Below are 12,802 nucleotides of genomic sequence, written 5' to 3'. Positions count from 1 at the left end.
ACTGTCCACAGTCAAGATGCCGGCACCAGGAACCCGAAGGCTAGTGAAGAACTAGCTCAGGTGAGAACAGGTCCCTGGACAGTTAAGTCTCCTTTTATTAAAAGTCAGCAGCCACAGGATTTGCAGCTGCTGAGTTTTATTTATTTATTTTTTTCTAGCGTAAAGAACCACTTTAAGGTAAGCTCTGCTAGGGCATTTTCATTATCAGCTCAGCATGATAATTTATTATCAGCTCATTATCAACCCAGTGTTGTGGGATGGTTATGGTAAAGCTGAACTCTGGAATGAGCAGACATTTTATTCATGACAGTGAAAGAACACATTTCTCAAACTTTATGTTATGTTTCCAATATGTGCCAAACATAACCCTGAAGATGACGAGTGTTCGAAATGTGTTGAGTCGCTCCATATACATTTAGTTGCTTCACCACAAATTATTTATAATCATGTAATATGTGGATTCGATTGTGGTATATTTTAATGTAAACCATTGATCTAATGCAGGGGGTTCCCAACCTTTTGAAGAGCGAGGGCCACTTTAGCGACTTGGTAACCGGTCGCAGGCCACAATGAGCGTAGCTGGCGGATGGCAGCTCTGATCCGCCCAGACAGGAGGGACAGATCCCCTTCTGTTTTTTTAAGCAGATCGGATTGCAGATAGGAAGGTGTAAGCAGACAAGAGTCTGTTTACATCTGCCGTTCTATAGAGGTGAATGGAGGGTCCGATTGGGTCCACCTGAAAGACAAACATACCCGATCGGACCAATCGTGTGAAAGGTGCCTAGGGCCGCTTTCACACCGATGCAGTGGTTTACCTGCACCTCAACTGACCTTGATCTTTACTTCAGAATTCTTGCAGCTGGTTGCTGCTGTCCCCCAGGTGGTTATAACTGGTGTCTGCTGCTGGCTGTCCTCCAGGGCTGATACTGCTGTTGGGTACTGCGGACAGGTGCTGGTACTGCTGTTGGGTACTGCCTGCTGGTACTGGTACTGCTGGCTGGTACTGCTGGCGGGTACTGGTACTGCTGCCTGCTAGTACTGCTGGTAGATACTGGTCCTGCTGGTGGGTATTGGTACTGCTGCCTGCTGGCAGATACCGCTGGCTGGTACTAGTCCTGCTGGTGGGTACTGGAACTGCTGCCTGCTGGGAGATACCGCTAGCTGGTACTGGTCCTGCTGGTGGGTACTGGTACTGCTGGCGGGTACTGGTACAGCTGGCACTGGCACTGCTGGCTGCTGTCCGAGATCGCGGGTTCCCATGCATTAGTGTGACAGAAGCATGCGGCTGCAGTAGAGATCAAAGCCTATGCCTTCCTGTCACAGGCAGAGTACATTTGGTATCACTCCGCCTGTGAAGGAGCCGGCGCTATACAGGAAGCATCGGCTCTGCTTCCTCTAGCGGCGGCTCCGTTCTTCGCACTAATGCTCGGAGATGGCGGGTCAGGAACCCGCGATCTGGGCTTGCCGACCCGCCATCTCAGAGCAAGACATGGCGGGCCACATTGGAGGGCGCCGTGGGCCAGCGGTTGGGCACCCCTGATCTAAGAACTATGAAAACATTGTTTAATTAGCCATGATGTAATACTTGGTTTTGTTAAAAAAGCATTTTTGTGATTTTAAGATTTTAAGTTGATGGTTTAACAAATATAAAAGTGCCTCAAATCGTCCTAGCTACATTGAAGAACTGTGATATGGCTGTACTGGCATTTTATGCACTACCTAAAATACATTTAAAAAAAAAATAGAAAAAAAAATAGACCTCCTGATCAACCTATTATTTCTGGTAGGAGCAGTCATAAAGCACGTGCAAATTAATTTATTGACTCCCATTGCAGACCTGTAAGCTCTAACAAGCAGGGCCCTCTGATCCCTCCTGTATGGATTTGTATTGTAAGTGTACTGTCTGCCCTCTGTACTGTCTGCCCTCATGTTGTAAAGCAAAGCGCAAACTGTTGGCGCTATATAAATCTTGTATAATAATAATTATTTTGTATTCAGCCTTCCATCTTTTGTAAAGTATACCATTTGTTTTTTTACAAATTGAGGACCCAATTATTCCAGATAGAGCGACTCTTGTAACTTTTGACGTGGAGGCTCTCTATAGTTCTTTCACACATGAAAAGGGCTTCTGTGTCATTGGACAGTTCTTACAACATAGAGGGCAAAAGGAAAATCAGCTCAATAAATTAATGTTTGAACATTTAAGTTTGTTCTCACCTATATTGTATTTTTTTTTAATTTTGTGGCTCCCACTTCCTCCAGTTGCAGGGCGTAGCAATGGGGACATGTTGTGCCTCATCCTACCCCAATCTGTACCGGGGGAGTGAGAGCATGAGTCCCTCCTAAATGATGCATCATCTATGTACATGTACCACATTCTTACGTGGCACAGGTACATAGATGACATTTTCATCGTCTGTGATGGTCCAGATACTACAGGAGGTATGTTACTGGCCAGATGTATGAGTTACACAATGTCTACCTCAAAAGAATTCAAACATGTATAACCTCAATTGCACCATGTCTTGTCATTCTAAGTACATCACTTTCTTGGACCAACCAGACGTCTAGAAAGTACCGTCTACAGCAGGTGAACAGTTTTCATCCTAAGCGTTTGATAAATTCAATCCCCTATAGTCATTATTTACATCTAAAGCACAATTGCTTAGATGAAAGCAGTTTCAAAAGGATACACTAGCCCTTAAGTCTTGGTTTCTGAAATGGGCTATAATAAGGCATGTTTTAAAAAAAGCCTATAATAGGGAATTGCAACAATTTGATTCTGCTTTATTGTATTATACCAAACAGGTAGACAATTTCGAACCCACCCGTACATCATGAAATATACTACTCATTTCTAATTTATGGCCCCTCTTAACACCAGATCATAAATTAGGGAAATATGTAACAAACACCTTTACATTTAAAAGAGCTCCATCCATCTTTGTGTGATAAGTTTGTGCAGAGTGGATATAAAGGGAACTTGAGAGGTGACCCTTGCACTACAATGGGAACCTTCTCATGTGTAAGTTGCACATATTGTCAAAACATACAGTATGTACAGATGAAATTGTTTTACCCAATGCAAAAAAATGTGTTGCACATTGTAACACTATGGGGATATTTGACCTTTATATGTGCCCATGTGGCGTATACTAGTTGGGAAAAACAAAGAGGGCATGGTAGAAACTGATTAAATGATCATGTTCATGCTACGTAAACAGGCAATATATACGTTGCACTGGGTAGGAGAGCAGCAGGTGAATAGAAATACCATGTACCTAGGGTTAAGTTTTTGGCATTAGAGAGAATTCTTCAAAACCCAACTGGGGGTGTTAACTGGGAGGCAGTGAGGGAACGATAAGCTGTGGCAACATTAATGGCCAAGATCACCTTTAAAAAAAATATAAACAAACATGTTTTTGGCAGTAAAAATTTGCATTATTTTTTTTTTTCTCATGACCCTGCAGAGCCCTGAACCCACGGGGATCAGCAGCTCCTGAAGACACTGCCTACAACTTTCAGCCCATAGCTCTGTACGGGCTGTTTGAAAGTTGTAAAAAAAAAGGTCAATGAAGTAGGAGAGCGCTCAGCAGCACCCTCGCAGTTCACTGAGAAAGACAACAAGCCATTTGAACGATGGCAGGCAGGACTTGAAGTTCATAAATTCAGATTCCTGTGAATGAATGATGCAGCTGTGTGGCAGAGCCCTGCATAGCCATGCTGTTTTTAAATTGTGACAGCAGGGGAAGGGCGATCGGGAGGTACGGGAACACATTACACCCTAAATCCAAATGGCTCGAGATTTGGTCATGTCAAGAAATTTTGGGAGGTTGTTGCAGGGGTGCTTATAACATTTATACCTGTATTAGCTTGCTCGCCTTTCGCCTAGTAATGAGAGTCATTAAAGTGGAATGCTCACCAGCTAGCAAACACTCTCAGGTATGTCAGAACGGCTAGATTCCCAGCACACCAGTGATACAGCCACACTTGTCTGCCTTTAAAGGACACAAGATAGGTCTAGAAAAAAAAATATATACAAACTTTCTGCAAATAAGTCTCTTCATAATATATATTCATTAGATTTGTATTCCAAACATGACAGCTATTATTTTCTCAGCTATTTGATTTCTCCCATCTTTTTCTTTCCTAAGGCATTAAAATTTGTTCAGCAACATGAACAGCAAAGGCTATAGAAATTTAGCTATGAAGAAAAAAAACTGCAACAGGAAACCATAGAATAACAGCCGACAGAGTCTCTACCAGTGGTATAAACATTGCAGGCCCAGAATAATGTCATTTTCATAAAGTAATTGTAAGGGTCAGAAACCATGTTTGTATGATGAAAACAAAAAAAGTGTGCCACAGAAAACAGAGGAGGGGGAACCAACATTCTGATTTAATGAAGAGAGAGGGGGAGGGGAGGGGGCATATGATTTTGTGATCTATTACTGTTTCATGACAAATCCAGCATTTGCTCCAGAATGACCTTTCACAATCAGACTTCATTTCTAAAGCTGCATTACAGCCGTGGGTAGGAAATTAGGATTTTACAGTTCTGCGTGCTTCTCTATTCTTCCAGCAGAATGTTTGCTTTTTGCCACTGAAATGTATTTTCATATGGGGAATGCTGCTCTTCTACTGTGAAATACTGCTGATGGAGGAAGGATAGAAGACATTTTAAAAAAGGTGGAAATATGTTTACCAGGTACACAGGATGAAAACTGGATTCCATGGAAAACCTTAAAAGCTCATTACTGATTAGTGGATGTAAACCTGATTCATGAAATTTGAGCTGGGCACATATATCTGCAGTGTTTTGTTATCTCTCTTCAAAGCACTATGTCCCATGGTGGTCTCCTGCTCTGTTCTTCTGTTATCAGCCTGATAACTTCTCATATGTTCTCTGTCACATATGATAAAAGCAGCCAAAGTTTTGTGTAGGGGAGGATGCTATAAAAAGATTTGCACTGAGCTGAACTATTCAATGATCAGCTCTGAAAGTCTCTACCTATGAGAGGAGGTGTGTGCTTTTCCTCCAATAAGCTGTCTGCCCAGGTTTAACTGTAGTGCTAACAAGGAAGAGAAAATTTCCTAACACAATCTGAACTTTCCAAATGGTATATAAAGCTGAAGACAGTAGATAAACATGTAAAACTTATGTAGGGAGATTTGTTTTATCCTTGTGTGTAATCTGAGGCTGTTCACTCCACTGGGTAGATGTGAGCGTTTACATCCACTTTAACTACAGGAAAACAGCAATATGAAGTTGAAATACATAGATAGATACAAACTGTCATCTGACCAAATACTGTAATTCTGTTCAGCCAGTTTTGTGATCCAGGAAACTTAGACATCCAGCACAGCCGGGAACCTGATCTCCTGTGCAGCTTAAAGCTCAGCAACTTTGTAAATTGTGCAGGAATCCTATTAGTTAAAGCTAGTCTCCAGCTTTTAGTAAAGTTTAAATAGTTAGTTTGGACCGAGCAGGTTCAAACAAATCATTACCGTCACTATGAGATGCAGTGGCTAGGAGTCCTGCATAAATTCAATGTAGCCTTTGCTGATTGGGCATTGGGATGGATACTTTGTCCTACATCTGGAACAAAATCAAGCTGGGATTAGCAGCACTCAGTGCAACTCAACTGTATTCAATGAAATATAAATATACAGCAGGTAAAATTTATTTAACACATCACCATTTTTTTTTAGGTAAATATATTTCTAAAGGTGCTATTGACCTGACATTTTCACCACATGACAGTAACAACCCATGCAGTCTATACACACAAAGAAACTAAAACAATTAAGTTCAGAAATTAAAAGGGGTTGTAAACCCTCATGTTTTTTTACCTTAATGCATCCTATGCATTAAGGTGAAAAAACGAATGACATTGACCGTCCCCCCAGCGCCCCCGTTTTACTCACCTGAGCCCGTTCGTTCCCTCAGTGGAGACAGGCTCTTCCTCTCGGCCCAGGGTTCTCGGCTCTTGATTGGATAGAGAGCAGCGGAGCCACTGGCTCTCGCTGGTGTCAATCAAAACCAATGACGCGGGCGCCGAGGCCTGCATTCTGGGTCTATGCACGCAAATGCTGGACTCGGGAGCGTGCCCGCAAGGTAACCCCCAGGGATACAAACAGTCTTCAAATCTTTAAGGTTCCCTGGGCCTCTTCTATGAACTCTGATCTTTAGTTCTTTCCATAGATTTTTAATTGGATTTAATCAGGCGACTGGGTGGGTCATTCAAGCAGCTTTATTTATTATTTTATTTGAAACCAGTTGAGCGTTTTCTTGGCTTTGTGTTTGGTATCATTGTCTTGCTGAAATGTCCACCCTCGTTTCATCTTCATCATCCTGGTAGATGGTAGCAGATTTTTATCAAGAACGTCTTGGTACATTTTTCCATTCATCCTTCCTTCAATGAAATGAAGTTTGCCAGTACCATATGCTTAAAAACAGCCCCACATCATGATGTTCCCACCCCAAAACTTCACTGTTGGTATGGGGGTGTTTCTGGGGTGATGTGCAGTGCCATTTGACCTCCAAACATGGTGTGTATTATGACATCCAAAGAGTTCAATTTTGGTCTCATCTGACCTGACTATATTCTCCCAGTAATTCACAGGCTTGTCTAAATGTTGTGCAGCAAACTTTAAAACAAACTTCAACTTGCTTCTTCTTCAGCAATAGAGTCTTACGTGGTGAGCGTGCATACAGGTCATGGTGGTTGAGTGCATTACTAATTGTTTTCTTTGAAAACAATTTTACCTGCTAATTTCAGGTCTTTCTGAAGCTCTCTATAAGTGGTCCTTGGCTCTTGGACAACTCTTCTGGATAATTATTTTCGCTCATCTTGCAAAGAGCACCTGGCTGTGGCCTATTTATAGTCCACTTCTAGATGATGGCCCCAACATTGCTCACTGGAACATTCAGTATGTTTTGCAACAATAAGGTTGCAAAGGTCTCGAGAGAGCTCTTTGCTTTTACCCATCATGAGATATTTCTTGTGTCACACCTTGGTAATGAGACACCTTTTTATAGGCCATCAGTTGAGACTTAACCAGCTGATATTAATTTGCACTTACAAGGTGTAGGATTGCCTTCTAATTACTGATAAATTTCAGCTGGTGTCCTTGACCTTCCATGCCTTTTGCACTTCTCTTTCTTCATGTGTTAAATACTTTTTCCTCTATGTCATTCCATTTCATTACACATCATTTCTGAACGTATTTGTTTTGCTTTCTTTGCATGTATAGATTGCATGGGTTGTTACCAACATGTAGTGCAACTTTCATGTCAATAGCACCTTTAGAAATTTACCTAGAGAAATGGGGACGTGTGCAATACTTATTTTAGTGTGTGTGTACACATACATACACACACACACCAGCTTCATTGAGTGAACATGTCTCAAAAAAATGCTATTGGAAACGTTTACACATTCCATCTGCTAAGGGCTCATTTACACCCCAATCTCTGCATTTCTGCAAGCATGTTTGCAGTACATTTTTTGGAATCATATTTTCACTTATTTCAAAGCAATCAATTTACTAATTTGTAAATAAACGTGTTCATGCATGCTTAAGGTGCATTTGCACATTTACATGTGCTTGTACATGCGCTCCAGATGCATTTTAAAAACTCATTGGAAGCATCTGGAGTGAGCCAGCCTTACAATGGGAAAATGGATACTACTGTTATATAAAAGTCAATTAGAAAATGAACACTTTTTAGCTGCTTCAATTGATTTAGCGGAGATCCTGTCAAACGCCAGTCCAAAGCTATGTCATTAAGGGTCAACAATAGCTTGATCTTTTGACATATTTGACCTCTGGCATGTATGATACAACAGTAAATGATAAGGGGACTAGTGCGCAAAAACCAAAATTCTAAAGGAGAAACTAGAACTAATGCTGCTGGTGAGGCATCAAGTAGAAAGCTGCCAACATAGACGGGTCCACTCAGTTCCCCCAGTAAAGCAATGAATATGTGATACAATATGTAGCGCTACTCTGCCAATCGATACCAAACTAGCAATATATCACCTGACCATAATCAACTAGGGCAAGGATAAACTGTCTAACATTCCGCTGAGTGATGATATCAAGATGCTACTTCCTACCAAAACCAGGTTGAGATCAGCTCAGGATCCATACTCCATGATATAAAAACTCCATATTGAAATCCATAAAGAACATAAGTGAACAAAGGGCATACATATGGGTCAATAGCGTGCCATAGTGAAAAATCAAATAAAATAAATAATATGCAAACCACCCCGCTTCAAAGGGAAGGGACAGTAATGCAGAGCTAAAAATATCTAACCAAAGTATAATGAACACAAATAATCCCTAGTGCTCAGCAAAGTGACAACTATTGCATGACGTGAAAATGCATAAAATCGCAGCTGGAAATGCAAAATAAATAATGGAAAATAAAAAATATAAAATATTATACCCTAGTGTAAATAATCTATAAGTTGTAGAAATAATAAATAAATATATAAATAGATGTGCATCAAGGTGCTAAAAATGGAAATACAAAGTGCAAATCGATTTCTCATAAATAATCACTTCACAATCTTATGAGCAAAATGACACAAGTGAAGATAGTGAAAGCAGTGCAGTCATGCCATACCGCACTGATGCGCCAAAAATAAATAACTCAAAATAATAAAGACAAACAGTCCCACAATAGAGATGCTGTCCCAAAGTGACAATAGTGCAGTATCAGTCCATGAGTGTAACACTGTGCAGCTGTGATGAATAATGTCCACAGGGGATGAACTTATAAGTAAAGTGCAAAGTGTGCAGTGCCTGGTGCTAATCTTCAAAAAAGTTCAAGTGCACACACCAAACGTTTCCCCCAGCCTCTCACCTCCAGCAGCGGCCCCCAGTGGGCCAAGTAGAGCAGAAAGATGGTCCTGGAGAGGGTGGGTTTCCTGGAGTGATATCAGTAGGTCCGGTTCTCAGAAACTCCTCCCGCCGCTCCCAGCAATCCCAGTAGTGGTAATTAGGGACAAAGGAAAGATCTCATAGTGTAGTAATACCAAATACAAATTTTATTGATAGACGTAGTAACTTACATATAGAACTAGAACGAACAGTAGATGTAGTATAGCTTCCGGGTTCGGCCGTCCCCGAGAAGCGTCGGCACCTGGCTCCTCCTACCCTGACGCGTTGCGTCACAGCACGTGACTTTATCAAAGGGATCCCTGTTCGTTCTAGTTCTATATGTAAGTTACTACGTCTATCAATAAAATTTGTATTTGGTATTACTACACTATGAGATCTTTCCTTTGTCCCTAACTACCACTACTGGGATTGCTGGGAGCGGCGGGAGGAGTTTCTGAGAACCGGACCTACTGATATCACTCCAGGAAACCCACCCTCTCCAGGACCATCTTTCTGCTCTACTTGGCCCACTGGGAGCCGCTGCTGGAGGTGAGAGGCTGGGGGAAACGTTTGGTGTGTGCACTTGAACTTTTTTGAAGATTAGCACCAGGCACTGCACACTTTGCACTTTACTTATAAGTTCATCCCCTGTGGACATTATTCATCACAGCTGCACAGTGTTACACTCATGGACTGATACTGCACTATTGTCACTTTGGGACAGCATCTCTATTGTGGGACTGTTTGTCTTTATTATTTTGAGTTATTTATTTTTGGCGCATCAGTGCGGTATAATGGCATGACTGCACTGCTTTCACTATCTTCACTTGTGTCATTTTGCTCATAAGATTGTGAAGTGATTATTTATGAGAAATCGATTTGCACTTTGTATTTCCATTTTTAGCACCTTGATGCACATCTATTTATATATTTATTTATTATTTCTACAACTTATAGATTATTTACACTAGGGTATAATATTTTATATTTTTTATTTTCCATTATTTATTTTGCATTTCCAGCTGCGATTTTATGCATTTTCACGTCATGCAATAGTTGTCACTTTGCTGAGCACTAGGGATTATTTGTGTTCATTATACTTTGGTTAGATATTTTTAGCTCTGCATTACTGTCCCTTCCCTTTGAAGCGGGGTGGTTTGCATATTATTTATTTTATTTGATTTTTCACTATGGCACGCTATTGACCCATATGTATGCCCTTTGTTCACTTATGTTCTTTATGGATTTCAATATGGAGTTTTTATATCATGGAGTATGGATCCTGAGCTGATCTCAACCTGGTTTTGGTAGGAAGTAGCATCTTGATATCATCACTCAGCGGAATGTTAGACAGTTTATCCTTGCCCTAGTTGATTATGGTCAGGTGATATATTGCTAGTTTGGTATCGATTGGCAGAGTAGCGCTACATATTGTATCACATTATGATACAACAGTACCATCCTAGAGCTTGAGTTAGAAAAGGTTCTACTCATAGAAACTGGTGCAGAAAAGGATGTGTCCATGTGAGAATGAGTACCCAAACTTACCAATTAAAAGCCCAGCAGCATAAACTGAAAGTGGGACTCCATAACCACAAGAGGACCAAAGATGAACTTTACATGAGGATGATGCTAAAGCTACACAAGAGAGCTTGATTTCTGCAATCGCATAGCCTGGAGCCCTGGTTGTCTACAGAGATCATAAAGCCACTATAACCCAAGTTAAATTCCCATCCCACTGCCAGAACCCAGCACTGTATGCGGTATGTAGCTGAGGCTACACACAGCTTAAACAGCACTTCCAACCACTGCTACTCTAAACGAAAGTAATAGTTAATTTTGACTAGCTTGATCCACCCTGAAGTAACCCCTTCTGTGTGCTACTGTGCATGTGATGGGGCTGTGCAGGGACGCTGTATATCAGTGGACATGCACCTACATATTCCATATTTTTTTAGCTGACAATTCAAAAACAAAAAGCTTCAATAAGCACATCTCTATGAGCATGCTTTCTTGTACAAATGTCATTAAACTCCAGACAGGATGAAAAAATGCTACTGTCCATACTTAAGGTCAGCCTGTGCCTATATGGTGACTTGAGGTTCCATCACCCTTAAATAGCTGACAACGAAAAACATGGGGTTGCACTAAGCTGCCATGGCAAATGTAACGAACAGTCCCAGGAAAAGAAAAAAGGAATAGCATCCTCATTTTTCTGCTGGCACAGAGCTGAATTTAAAAAAATCTTAGCTCTTCAAGCTAAATAGTTTGAAAACGAGTAAGATTCATCATCAGGGAAAAACAACAGTGCCTTTAACAAACAGAAAGCTTATTCAATTTCCTACTTCTCATTGCCCAAGGTTTTTCCAGGAGTTGACAGAACTTGAAAAATGTCACTTGAGAGTAGTTTATGAGTGGATGAACTTTAAAAAACTAGCTGCAACAGGGCTGACCTTTAAAAAGGTAGGGGTTAGATACGTGGCCGTCTAACACAGGCAATTTGTGCTTATTCAGCTTCCTGTGATGTTGCACATAAAAAGAATTACTACTGTGTTTTATGGAGAAATGTCTTACATTTTTTTTTTTTATTACTGCAACCCAATAGCCTCAAACTTTTATTCAGGAGCGAATATAAAAGAACATTTGTACAACAGTGTGTGCCTAAAAGGAAACTCCACCAAAGGACTTCTTTATTTTAACTCAAATGGCTCAACGTTTTAGCTTACCAGCAAAAGTCAGTATTAGCCTTTGATGAATGACAGCTGCAGCACTGCCTAAATGGATTGTTACAAATCAGTTCCCTACGGCTGAGAACATGTTTCCAATTAATACATTTTACTGATGGTTGAGGGATAATTTCAGGATATAAAGAGGATCTTCACCCTAGAAAGAAAAAAAATTAGACTGCTTTCACACCGAGGTGCTTTACAGGTGCTACAGCGCTAAAACTAGCGCCTGCATAGAGCCTCTCCTGTCTCTCCAGACTGAGCGCTTTTACACTGGAGCTCTAGCAGGACAGAAAAAAAAGTCCTGCCAGCAGCATCTTTGCAGCGCTGTAGGAGCGGTGTATACACCGCTCCTAAAGTGCCCCTGCCCATTGAAATCAATGGGGCAGTGCCGCCGAACCGCCGTAGCAGCGGCGCTTTTAACCCCTTTTCAGCCGCTAGCGGAGGTTAAAAGCAGCTAAATAGCGCCGCTAAAACGACGGTAAAGCGCCACTAAAAATAGAGGCCCTTTACTGCCGACGCCTTGGTGTGAAAGCACCCATAAAGACAGCAGCTACAAATATTGTACCTACTGACTTTTAAGACACTTACCTCCATTCTCCATCTCTGCAGCCTCAGCTGCACATAATAAATAGGAAGAGCTCTGCACAGTCTCCCTGTTCATCCACAAACAAGCATAGTAAACACAGTTTTGATTTCCATGCATCAGTTATAAATGAGTTCAGAAAAATAAGGGGCCAGAATTTAAAATTTAATGGCCCCTAACTTCACTCTTCATCCTGAAACAACCCCTTACATCAGCCGGCAGGAGATGAGATGAGAAGGCGAGTGACCACGGGAGCACACAAACAAATGCTATTGGAAACGTTTACATATTCCATCTGCTAAGGGCTCATTTACACCCCAAGTCAATTAGAAAATGAAAACTTTTTACCTGCTTCAATTGATTTACCGGAGATCATGTCAAATGCCAGTTCAAAGCTATGTCATTAAGGGTCAACAATAGCTTGATCTTTTGACATATTTGACCTCTGGCATGTATGATACAACAGTACCATCCTAGAGCTTGAGTTAGAAAAGGTTCTACTCATAGAAAATCAAGATGTAAGGGTTGCTGACCCCCACCTAGGAGCGTATCAAGCAAAGACTATTCAGGTTAGTACTTAGGGAAAATTAATATC

General features: G+C 41.1%; 1 protein-coding gene across 1 annotated transcript in view; it reads right to left on the bottom strand.

The window, feature by feature from the left end:
* The window catches only part of MAD1L1 (mitotic arrest deficient 1 like 1), a 1,251,441-nt gene that overhangs the window by 967,325 nt on the left and 271,314 nt on the right, over window positions 1-12,802 (bottom strand). The gene's annotated exons all lie outside the window — the stretch shown is intronic.

The sequence above is a fragment of the Aquarana catesbeiana genome, linkage group LG06, assembly GCF_042186555.1.
Source record: "Aquarana catesbeiana isolate 2022-GZ linkage group LG06, ASM4218655v1, whole genome shotgun sequence".
Lineage (NCBI taxonomy): Eukaryota > Metazoa > Chordata > Amphibia > Anura > Ranidae > Aquarana > Aquarana catesbeiana.
Note: the sequence above shows the minus strand (reverse complement) of the source record. Positions and strands in the feature narration are given on the sequence as shown.